The sequence below is a fragment of the Anticarsia gemmatalis genome, chromosome 9 (assembly GCF_050436995.1).
Source record: "Anticarsia gemmatalis isolate Benzon Research Colony breed Stoneville strain chromosome 9, ilAntGemm2 primary, whole genome shotgun sequence".
In the NCBI taxonomy this organism is placed as follows: domain Eukaryota; kingdom Metazoa; phylum Arthropoda; class Insecta; order Lepidoptera; family Erebidae; genus Anticarsia; species Anticarsia gemmatalis.
Genome location: NC_134753.1, coordinates 4,362,739 through 4,371,424, shown reverse-complemented (window position 1 = coordinate 4,371,424; position 8,686 = coordinate 4,362,739). Strand labels below are relative to the sequence as shown.

General features: G+C 35.5%; 1 protein-coding gene across 1 annotated transcript in view; it reads left to right on the top strand.

The window, feature by feature from the left end:
* The first annotated feature begins 4,960 nt into the window (after window positions 1–4,960).
* Window positions 4,961–8,686, top strand: part of Ptx1 (pituitary homeobox homolog Ptx1) — a 42,297-nt gene continuing 38,571 nt past the window's right edge. The window contains exon 1 of the mRNA XM_076118513.1: window positions 4,961–5,319. The gene's annotated coding sequence lies outside the window, so the exon portion shown is untranslated. The remainder of the gene's footprint in view (window positions 5,320–8,686) is intronic.

Here is an 8,686-nt window from a genome sequence, read left to right as displayed (position 1 = left end):
CGGATTTAATCGCGCGACTCGTTTTGCATCTTTGCATTAGACCAGTAGTTCCCAACCAGTGGCAGTGGTCAGAAGTCAAAATATGGTCCGCGAATGATTTTAAAATTTTCAGGATTAATAATACACTTTATTTTTAATATAGTTACATAGTGGTCCCGAACTAAGAAAAGGTTGGGAGCCCCCGCATCAGACTAATCTTTTTACTTGTAAAAATTCTTAGTATAATGTAGTTAATTCCTATTACATATGAAGTATGAGACAATCCACCTGGTAGTAGACACGTACACACGCGACCTACTAGGCTTTGTAGCAGTCTCGGTCAAGTTCAGTCGGTGATGGCAGCGCAGGATTATGTTCTTACTGCTAATCTCCTGTAATCTTCACTGCACTGCTACGTGTGTGTCTGTGTGTGTGTGAGTCATATCTGTGTCATACGGATGCTGCTTGTTATGGGGTTGATGTTAAGAATATTTGGTTGGTAAAAAAAGTTTTTAGCAATTCGTTTTGGTTAGTTATAAACGTTTTTTTAAGCCAATATGAAATGTTTTTGCTTTTTGTCAGTTGTTTCGACATAATAATATATCTGAAATTAAGGAACAGCTTTTCTTCGGGATTTTTTGTAAAGTTAAAATAATATTTTTTGTTTATCTTTGTAGCGTTCAAACAATACGACCATTTTAAACTTAAGCTTCTTTAATTAGCTATTGATCGGAGTTAGGTACAATTTCTATAACCTTCCTGATTTCTGTTTTATGGCATAATATGAATGAAGATTGAACAATCAACAATCTAATCCACACATCCTATACTGTTTGTATCAATATTATTCGTTTCCTTAATAACTGAATTTTGGATAATCCCGCGACATAAATATCAATACACTTCATTGCAAATCTATCCTACATAATAATATGAAATACTTACCTTATTGCTTATCGTAGACTAGTAAACTGATTGTTGATATAATCTTATACTTACTTCGGCAATAAATTATTTATCGAAGTATCAAATTCATCGTGTGCAGAGAAGATTTGCAGAAATCTACAAAATCCTTAACACTACAGTTATTTTTGCGCTATTATTTTTTTATTCAAATAACGCATTTTTATTTTTTAGGTTTGATTACCTACTTATGGCCAGTTTCTTCATCAAAAGTATCAACCAAAGAATAGGGGACAATTAAAAATGACAGTCTTTGTATCTCAACGAATTGAAATTACTGTTAAATAGAAGTCAATGACTTTATTTGTTACTTTGGATGCATGCAGAAACTGGCCGTAAGTAATTGTCAGCACTTACATAGAGCTTTGTAGAAATATGGGTTTAGTGTCAATTTAAATTCAACCTTTACTACTTCGCATACGACAGCAATTTGCTTAGCTATAGTGTGGTTTATAGTAGTCTCTTCAGAGAATTTGTCATTGTACTATACTTACTTTTTAACTCCAGTAGATTTAAATATATCAAAACAAAAATCATTTAATCAGTTTTAGTGGATTTCTTCACAAAGATTGTAAATGATACTGCTGATCAAGGTATTGAAAACATAGTATTGTTATCAGATTATATTTATTGATAAGTAATAGATATGATCATGTTTCGATGTGTACATGTGTCTTCTTCATGAAATTCAGTACATGAAAAAATTGTGTGCAAACGTCCTACAAGAACTTTTCCGCACAATGGTAGATGTTATAAACGCGAAAGTATGTAAGGAAGAATGTTTGACACAGAGACAGTTGATTGAGTTTTGAAAGTAAATTTCTTGTAAGCTTTATTGGTGTCATCTATTATACTTACCGAAATATACATACGTACGCGCATATCTATTGAACAACGAAACTAAATCGCATGTTTATTTTATTTACCTCTATAGGTTTATAGCTGGCAGGAAAAGGTTTGTGTGGGAGCGATAGGATCAAAATTTCTACGGGTATAGAATCAACGTGATAAAATTGTATTATGTCTGCTATTAAGTAATATGTTATTGTTACATTCCGTCAATAGTAAATAATACCTATTGTCTATTTTCCTAAGATTTATTTCAGGCGATGGAAATCCTGAGTTACACATATTTTAAAATAGATTTCCTCCACGTCTGTCCGTCAAGTCTCGAAAAAAATATGGTTTTACGATAGACTATAGTTGGTGAATATGTTAAGATCATTAAACCTATTAAATTTCTTTGTCTGGGGTCTTCTACATAACTATTTTTATATCCAAGAATGTATCATGTACATAAATAAAGACTAGTAGTTTGTTCTTAGACACACATGTGCGAGGGTTAATCTAACATGCTGTTACTGTGCGTGTCATAACATCGGATCTTATTGAAGATCTTTATTATTTGCACTTGTGACCAATTTTGAACATTCGTGATTAGTTCATAGTTTATGAGACGTGTTTAGTATCAAAAGTAAATCGAGTAAGGGTAAATATTGTCTATTTTATTGAAGTTAAATGTATATCATTTAGTCGATAAATAGTTATATTTATTGACTTATATAAAAAAAATTGTTTGATAAAGTTACACATATATTATGATTATGTTCTGATTGGGGTTGTATAGCTATCTCTTTCCTCGTGAGACAGCCTCTTTTCCTTAATCGGTGAATAATGAGAAAGCGTTCACTCATTTAGAGAGGCTGGACTTACTGTCTATTGGCCTATAAAATAAAATGCATAAAGGAGTTGTACTATGCTTGGAATTGTACCTTTGAGGATATTGTACTGTAGAGTACATCTTATTTTCAATGCTGTTTGTAGTTAAGACGTTTATTTAATGAATCAGATCAATATTAAAATATAATAACCCGATTTCATAATTCTTGAATATAGGTACTCTGTATCAAATATAGGTATTATTTATGACTAAATTGTCAATGATAATGTTGAAAAGGAATGTTATCTAATAAGAATACTTATTAAAATATGAATACTGAAAGGTGCAGTTGTGCTTATCATTGGTGATATCACTTACTATATGATTGGTTTAGATATTTGTATGAAAATATGATTGATTATATTATATGTTAAGGCATTATCTTTGTTGTCTTGTTTTAAACCTGAAAATAAAAATATTATAAGTTATAAGTTGCTAATAGACGATTATGAAAACATGTATTTATTCAAATATTTTTATAATTAGGTGTACTAATGTATATCGAACCGTCCTAGGTATGCAATTCTTGTATTACATTCTCAAAATCAATATACCTACAGCTTATTTAGTTATTTAAGAATGTTTATTTATGTTTATCGTGGAGTGATTGGCATAAAATTTTAATATTCCGGAAAAATATCGATTACCATAGAAAATTGAATTTTGTGAGAGGCTTCTAATAATTAATTATCCATCAGAAAAGTCAAGCAGTTTGATTAATATGTTGTTTATTTACTTACTAAAACTAGTGTAAAAAGCTAAATTCACTTTATTAGTCAGCCACGCTTATACTTAGGTAACCATTCAAAGTATCTACCGCTGTTTTCAATGTAAGAAGTGTTATGCAATGTCAGTAGGTTTGATTGTATAATTGTATAATTGTTTACATCTACTAGTAGGTACTTGCAAGATATCACATCTACTTATCTAATCAATATCTTATGATGTTATAATACCTACTATTTATTAATTAGGAAGGACATTATAGAAACTACATTTTAATAAATTTGCAAAAAGACACTTCGTATTGCTTTTGGAGAAAAGATGACTAAATAGATCCAACACATTGACTATACATCAAATAAAATGAATGGAATTGATATAAGAAGCAGGTATTGTTCGCCGTCGGAACGTTGCCGACGGCGCATCCACGACGGCGGCGTTTGATGTCGCGTCGGCCGTAGACTCGTAGCTGTTACGTAGAGGCTGCGTAGCAAACACTACGCACCGCTGCCTGCTACGGTCGCACTCATTAACAATGCCAAACTAATTAACCACTCGAAAACACGTGAAAGTCGACGCGTGAAAACAGACTGAAACAGCATGCACCGGCGGCGCGCCCCGAGCGTACAGGAGCGAGCGCTACGAGAAGGTTGCCGCCATATTGGCGCATGCCCCGCCCTTTCGCACGGTACGCACACCCATTGGCTCTCACTGATAAAGAGGGTGGAGCTATCTGCAGCTAAATGTTGCCAGCTTTTTGAATAAATAATTTCAGTAATTTAAGTAATGAAGGCAATTATGGCGTTGTTTAGCTAAGTTTGCGCGGCGGCGAGTGGGAACTTTATATTTATACCGCTCTCTTTATGTACGCCGACGCGCGGTTAATGCGCGCGATCTGTTTACGTAGCGAGCCCGAGCGCCAAGCGATTTATTGCGCCCCACTCCGGTGCACGCCGCGATTTAAACTGCAATTATTTTACGCTATAAGGAAAACATATTGCACCATTTAAATGAGTTTTTATAACACAATTTATTAGACGCAGATGATGAACCCAGATTAACTCACCCTTAAAATAGAACTTCAGTCCTTTCCATCTCCAAACTTGTTATAATTACTTACATATAAGTAAGTAAATAAAAATACTAAAACATTGGTAAAGACTCTACCACTATAACTACGGTTGAAACTACAGTCAGTACAAACAAAATATTTTTCCACCTCTCTAAATATGAACGGTGGTACGTCACGGTAGTCCGTCAGAGATCTAGTGTCCACACTTGACAGGCAGAAGTAAACAGTGACGTCACGAAGCGTCATCGAGCCGATAAAAAGTCGATTTTATTCGCACAAGTTCGGCCAGCTGACTGCGTCCCCCCGCCCCGCGCGCCGCTACACCACGCACTGAATTTTCAGTGTGGCGAGATTTCAGGGGGAGGGAGATAGCTATAGCCGCGCGCGGTGCGAGTGAGCGAGACGAGCGGAGGGGCTCGCGTGCTCGGCGGGCCGGCGCGGTGGGCGGGCGGCCGCCGGATGATGTATAGAGTGGTGGAGTTAGGTTCAAATTGCTCCGGGAAGTGGCCGAGATTAGAGCCAGCGCGGGCCGCACCGCGCCGCGTACGTAAGCCCACTTAAGACTGTTTTTAATACTAGTATTTTTTACGCGATCCCGACAGGATTTAGCGGATAAGCGACGTCGCCGCGATCGTGCGCTTTGATTTATCGGTATCGGATTCGTATTCGGTTTGTTCTCTGTGTTTACGTTAGTGGGTGACGGCCGGGTGCGGGTGGACGCGCGTAATCCCGTGGCTTGTACCAGATTATGACGGATATCATCGGATTTCGTGTACACACACTGTGAAAACCAGCTTGCCGAGGAATCATCGCGACCGCACCATCACCTGTCCAACTGTCCACTCGCCGCTAATATTTAACTGTAAGTATCTGTCACATCACATGTCGCCAACTTGTTCTAATGTTTATGACAGCTGGATCATAAACTCCCTCGAGTAATTCGTTGATGTGACATGGACTATGTCGTCTCTCTATGTCACTCTGTATCCACTGAAATTATAAACATTGAGACGCATACAAAATTGTCATGTAGAATGACTATTTGTACGTCACACTGGCCTGATCACGTACATTCTGTACCAGTAAATCTTATAAGAATCTATTCCTAGTGTAAACATGAGGCCCCAAAACATCACTTATAGGTTATACTAAATCCACGTATAAAATCTAAGATAACCTATAACATAAGTAAGAAATGGATATATATGATATTAAGGAAATAAAACAAAGTAGTAACTAGTACTAACCGTTGATTTTATGAAAAGTATTACGTCGACTCCAAGAGACAAATAAAGTAGAATGCAGAATATTTTTTTTAAGAATATTTTTTTTACAGTATTATAAGTACACATATTTAGTTAAACGCATATATTATGACAAAATTAGGTAAAACAATATAAGACTATTATTGTATACTTTTAGACCTGAAGGAAGACAAAATTTCGCATTCGCATCGCTGTATGTTATAACTAATTTTTTTAGGTTATATTGATGTTACTTAAAAATGTAAATGTTGGTTTCTCATCATACTCTACAATAAATAATGTCTATACAAATATTCTGTAAGTATTCCTAATTGCGATACCAATTTGAATAAATTAAAGAACAGGTTTCTACATATTTGTAAAGTTATATTTAGTTTGCAATAGATTGAGTAAAAGATGAGTTTTGTACTTCCCAAGTAGCTGAAGCCCAAGACTCAGCGGCCAATTTTTCGTCCAACACAATGCTCGGTTTTCCAAATACTGTGAAGAACTCTCAGTAAAATTTCGGTAGAGTCATCCTCCAAGTCGAGTAATAAAATTTGTAAGTTACCAAGACTCTGCAAAGAGGACACATTTTTTGTTGCTTAGGTTTTTTTTTTCATTTTCTTTTAATGAAGAAGATTGATTTGATTATTTCCATCAATATTGTCTTCTTGTCTTTCCGACCTTTCTCCTTTACCCAACTGTTATGCACAGCATGGGCCGCTTAAATTAAATGAGTATCACAATTTTTGAATTTAAAATAAAAAAACAAGACCAACTGAATAAATGTTAAGTTCATAATTAAAAGGTTTCAAACTACATAAAATTTTTCTTTCATTGATACGTGGAAAACACTACAGACTCAAAGACGCATATTTTTATGTACTTTGTTAAGTACTCTATAGAATGTAAAATAAAATGGGAACATATAGGACAAGTAAATCTTGATTATGTACTGTTAAAAATCTCAGAGACTATATTTTTACTCAAAATAAATTTAATTTAAATGCAAAGAAGTTTTAATATAGATAGCATTGATTTTGCATGCATGCATTGCATGATTTTAAATTTCTTTTTCTTTTACATACTTTAAAAACATTTCCTCTGTAAGTTTCAAATTATAAAAAACCTTATAATTATTAAACATAATATACTTAGGCTATTTTTATTCTTCACATCCCTTTAACAAAAATACTTCATGATATCGTTCATAATATGAATGCATAAAAGTCCGTTGTCATACAGGCTATTTTAGTCTCATTTTAAAAGTAAGTTCTGTCAACCAAACAATATAAGACTTATATTTACGTGATCACGAGTCTCAAGTATGTTCAAACAAAGTCTCTACTAATATTATAAATACAAAAGTAACTGTATCTATATGTAGCTTCTTCACGCCTTAACCACTGAATCGATTTGGATGAAATTTTTAAGACCCGAAACAGGATATGGGATAGTTTTCGTCACGAAAATCTCTCGACAACTAGAACTATAAAATGGCTTATAATCCGCGTAGTTCATATGTATTCTATAGTTTATAGCATTCTCTATGCTATAAGTCTACGCGAACGGAGTCGCGGGCTAAAACTGATATTAAATAAAGTGTGTACTTCGTAGTATATGTTATATGTAGATACTAAATACTTACATGTATGGCTTGACTCTTATAACTTCCTCGCCTCGCGAAGACTTATAACTTTGTCTATGAAAACTGAAATGTTACATCTTCCCCTTTAAGTTTGCTCTCCATGGTAATTTGATGTCTATGTAGATAAAGGTTTTTATGATATGTTATGAAATAGAAGAAATAGTATCAAATATTGAAGAGTTAATAATGCATTAATTAGGCCTATTTTTAGTGACACTTCTTTTTAGACAGTTACTAACTACACTCAGCGGCAGAAAAAGTGGCCCAAAGCAAAACTACGATAAAACTTTTTAGAATATCAATATATGGTTATTATTTTGGCTATAACTATTAGTTAAACAGTTTATACACAAGTTTAGTTACAATTTTTTAATCAAAAATGGGAAAAATTTAAAAATACAGCTTTTGTCGAAATCGCTTATTGAAAGTTTTTGCAAAAAACTAATTCTGCACCAAAGAAAAAACCTAGTTTATACCGCGTGTTAACTCCTCTAGCATTTATGGTGACCTGCATGCGTTCTGGCATGCTTTGGAGGATGTTTTAATTACTTCTTGAAGAACTTTATCCCACACTCTGACTAGAGCGGTTTTTCGCTCACCAAGTGATTCTGGTGGGTTGGGCAGTGCACATACACTGTTTTTTAGCATGTGCCAGACATGTTCTATGGGGTTGATGTCTGGACTGCGAGCAGGCTAAGCCAGTTTTTGAATCCTGATATCAGCAAGGTGCGATTCCACAACGCGGGCGCTATGAGCGCGGGCGTTAAACTGCATTAGAGTTAATCCTCCCGACCAATGAAATCCATAAGTGGTACAACATGGTCTTGGAAGATTTCTTCAATGTACCCGGCTGCTGTTAGGCGCTGATCTACGATGACAAGCTCCGTACGTGTCTCCAAACATACACCTCTCCATACCATAACAGACCTACCTTTGTAACTGACCGTCTGACGTGTTGTGTTGGGAAAAAACCGTCCTTAATGGCGTCTTTACCCTCTCTCACGACCATTTGGTGCTCTTAATGCTACTCAGCACTCATCGGTAAACAAGAACTTGCTCCATTGGTCGATAGCCAATTCACATGTTTACGAGCAAATCGTTATCGCGCAACACGATGGTGTCTCTCGAGTTCTGGTACTCGGGCTGGTCTTCCTGCCCGTAAATTACGTTCTTTTATCCTTCGCCTCATGTTCCGTTCACTAAGAATGACTCCGCGTGCCGCTTGAAGCCTCTAGTGAATCTCAAACGCTGTCAGAAAGCGGTTTCTCAGCACCTCGAGGTTAACAAATCGGTCATCTCTTGCGGATGTACATCGTGTTCGTCCAATTCCTGGT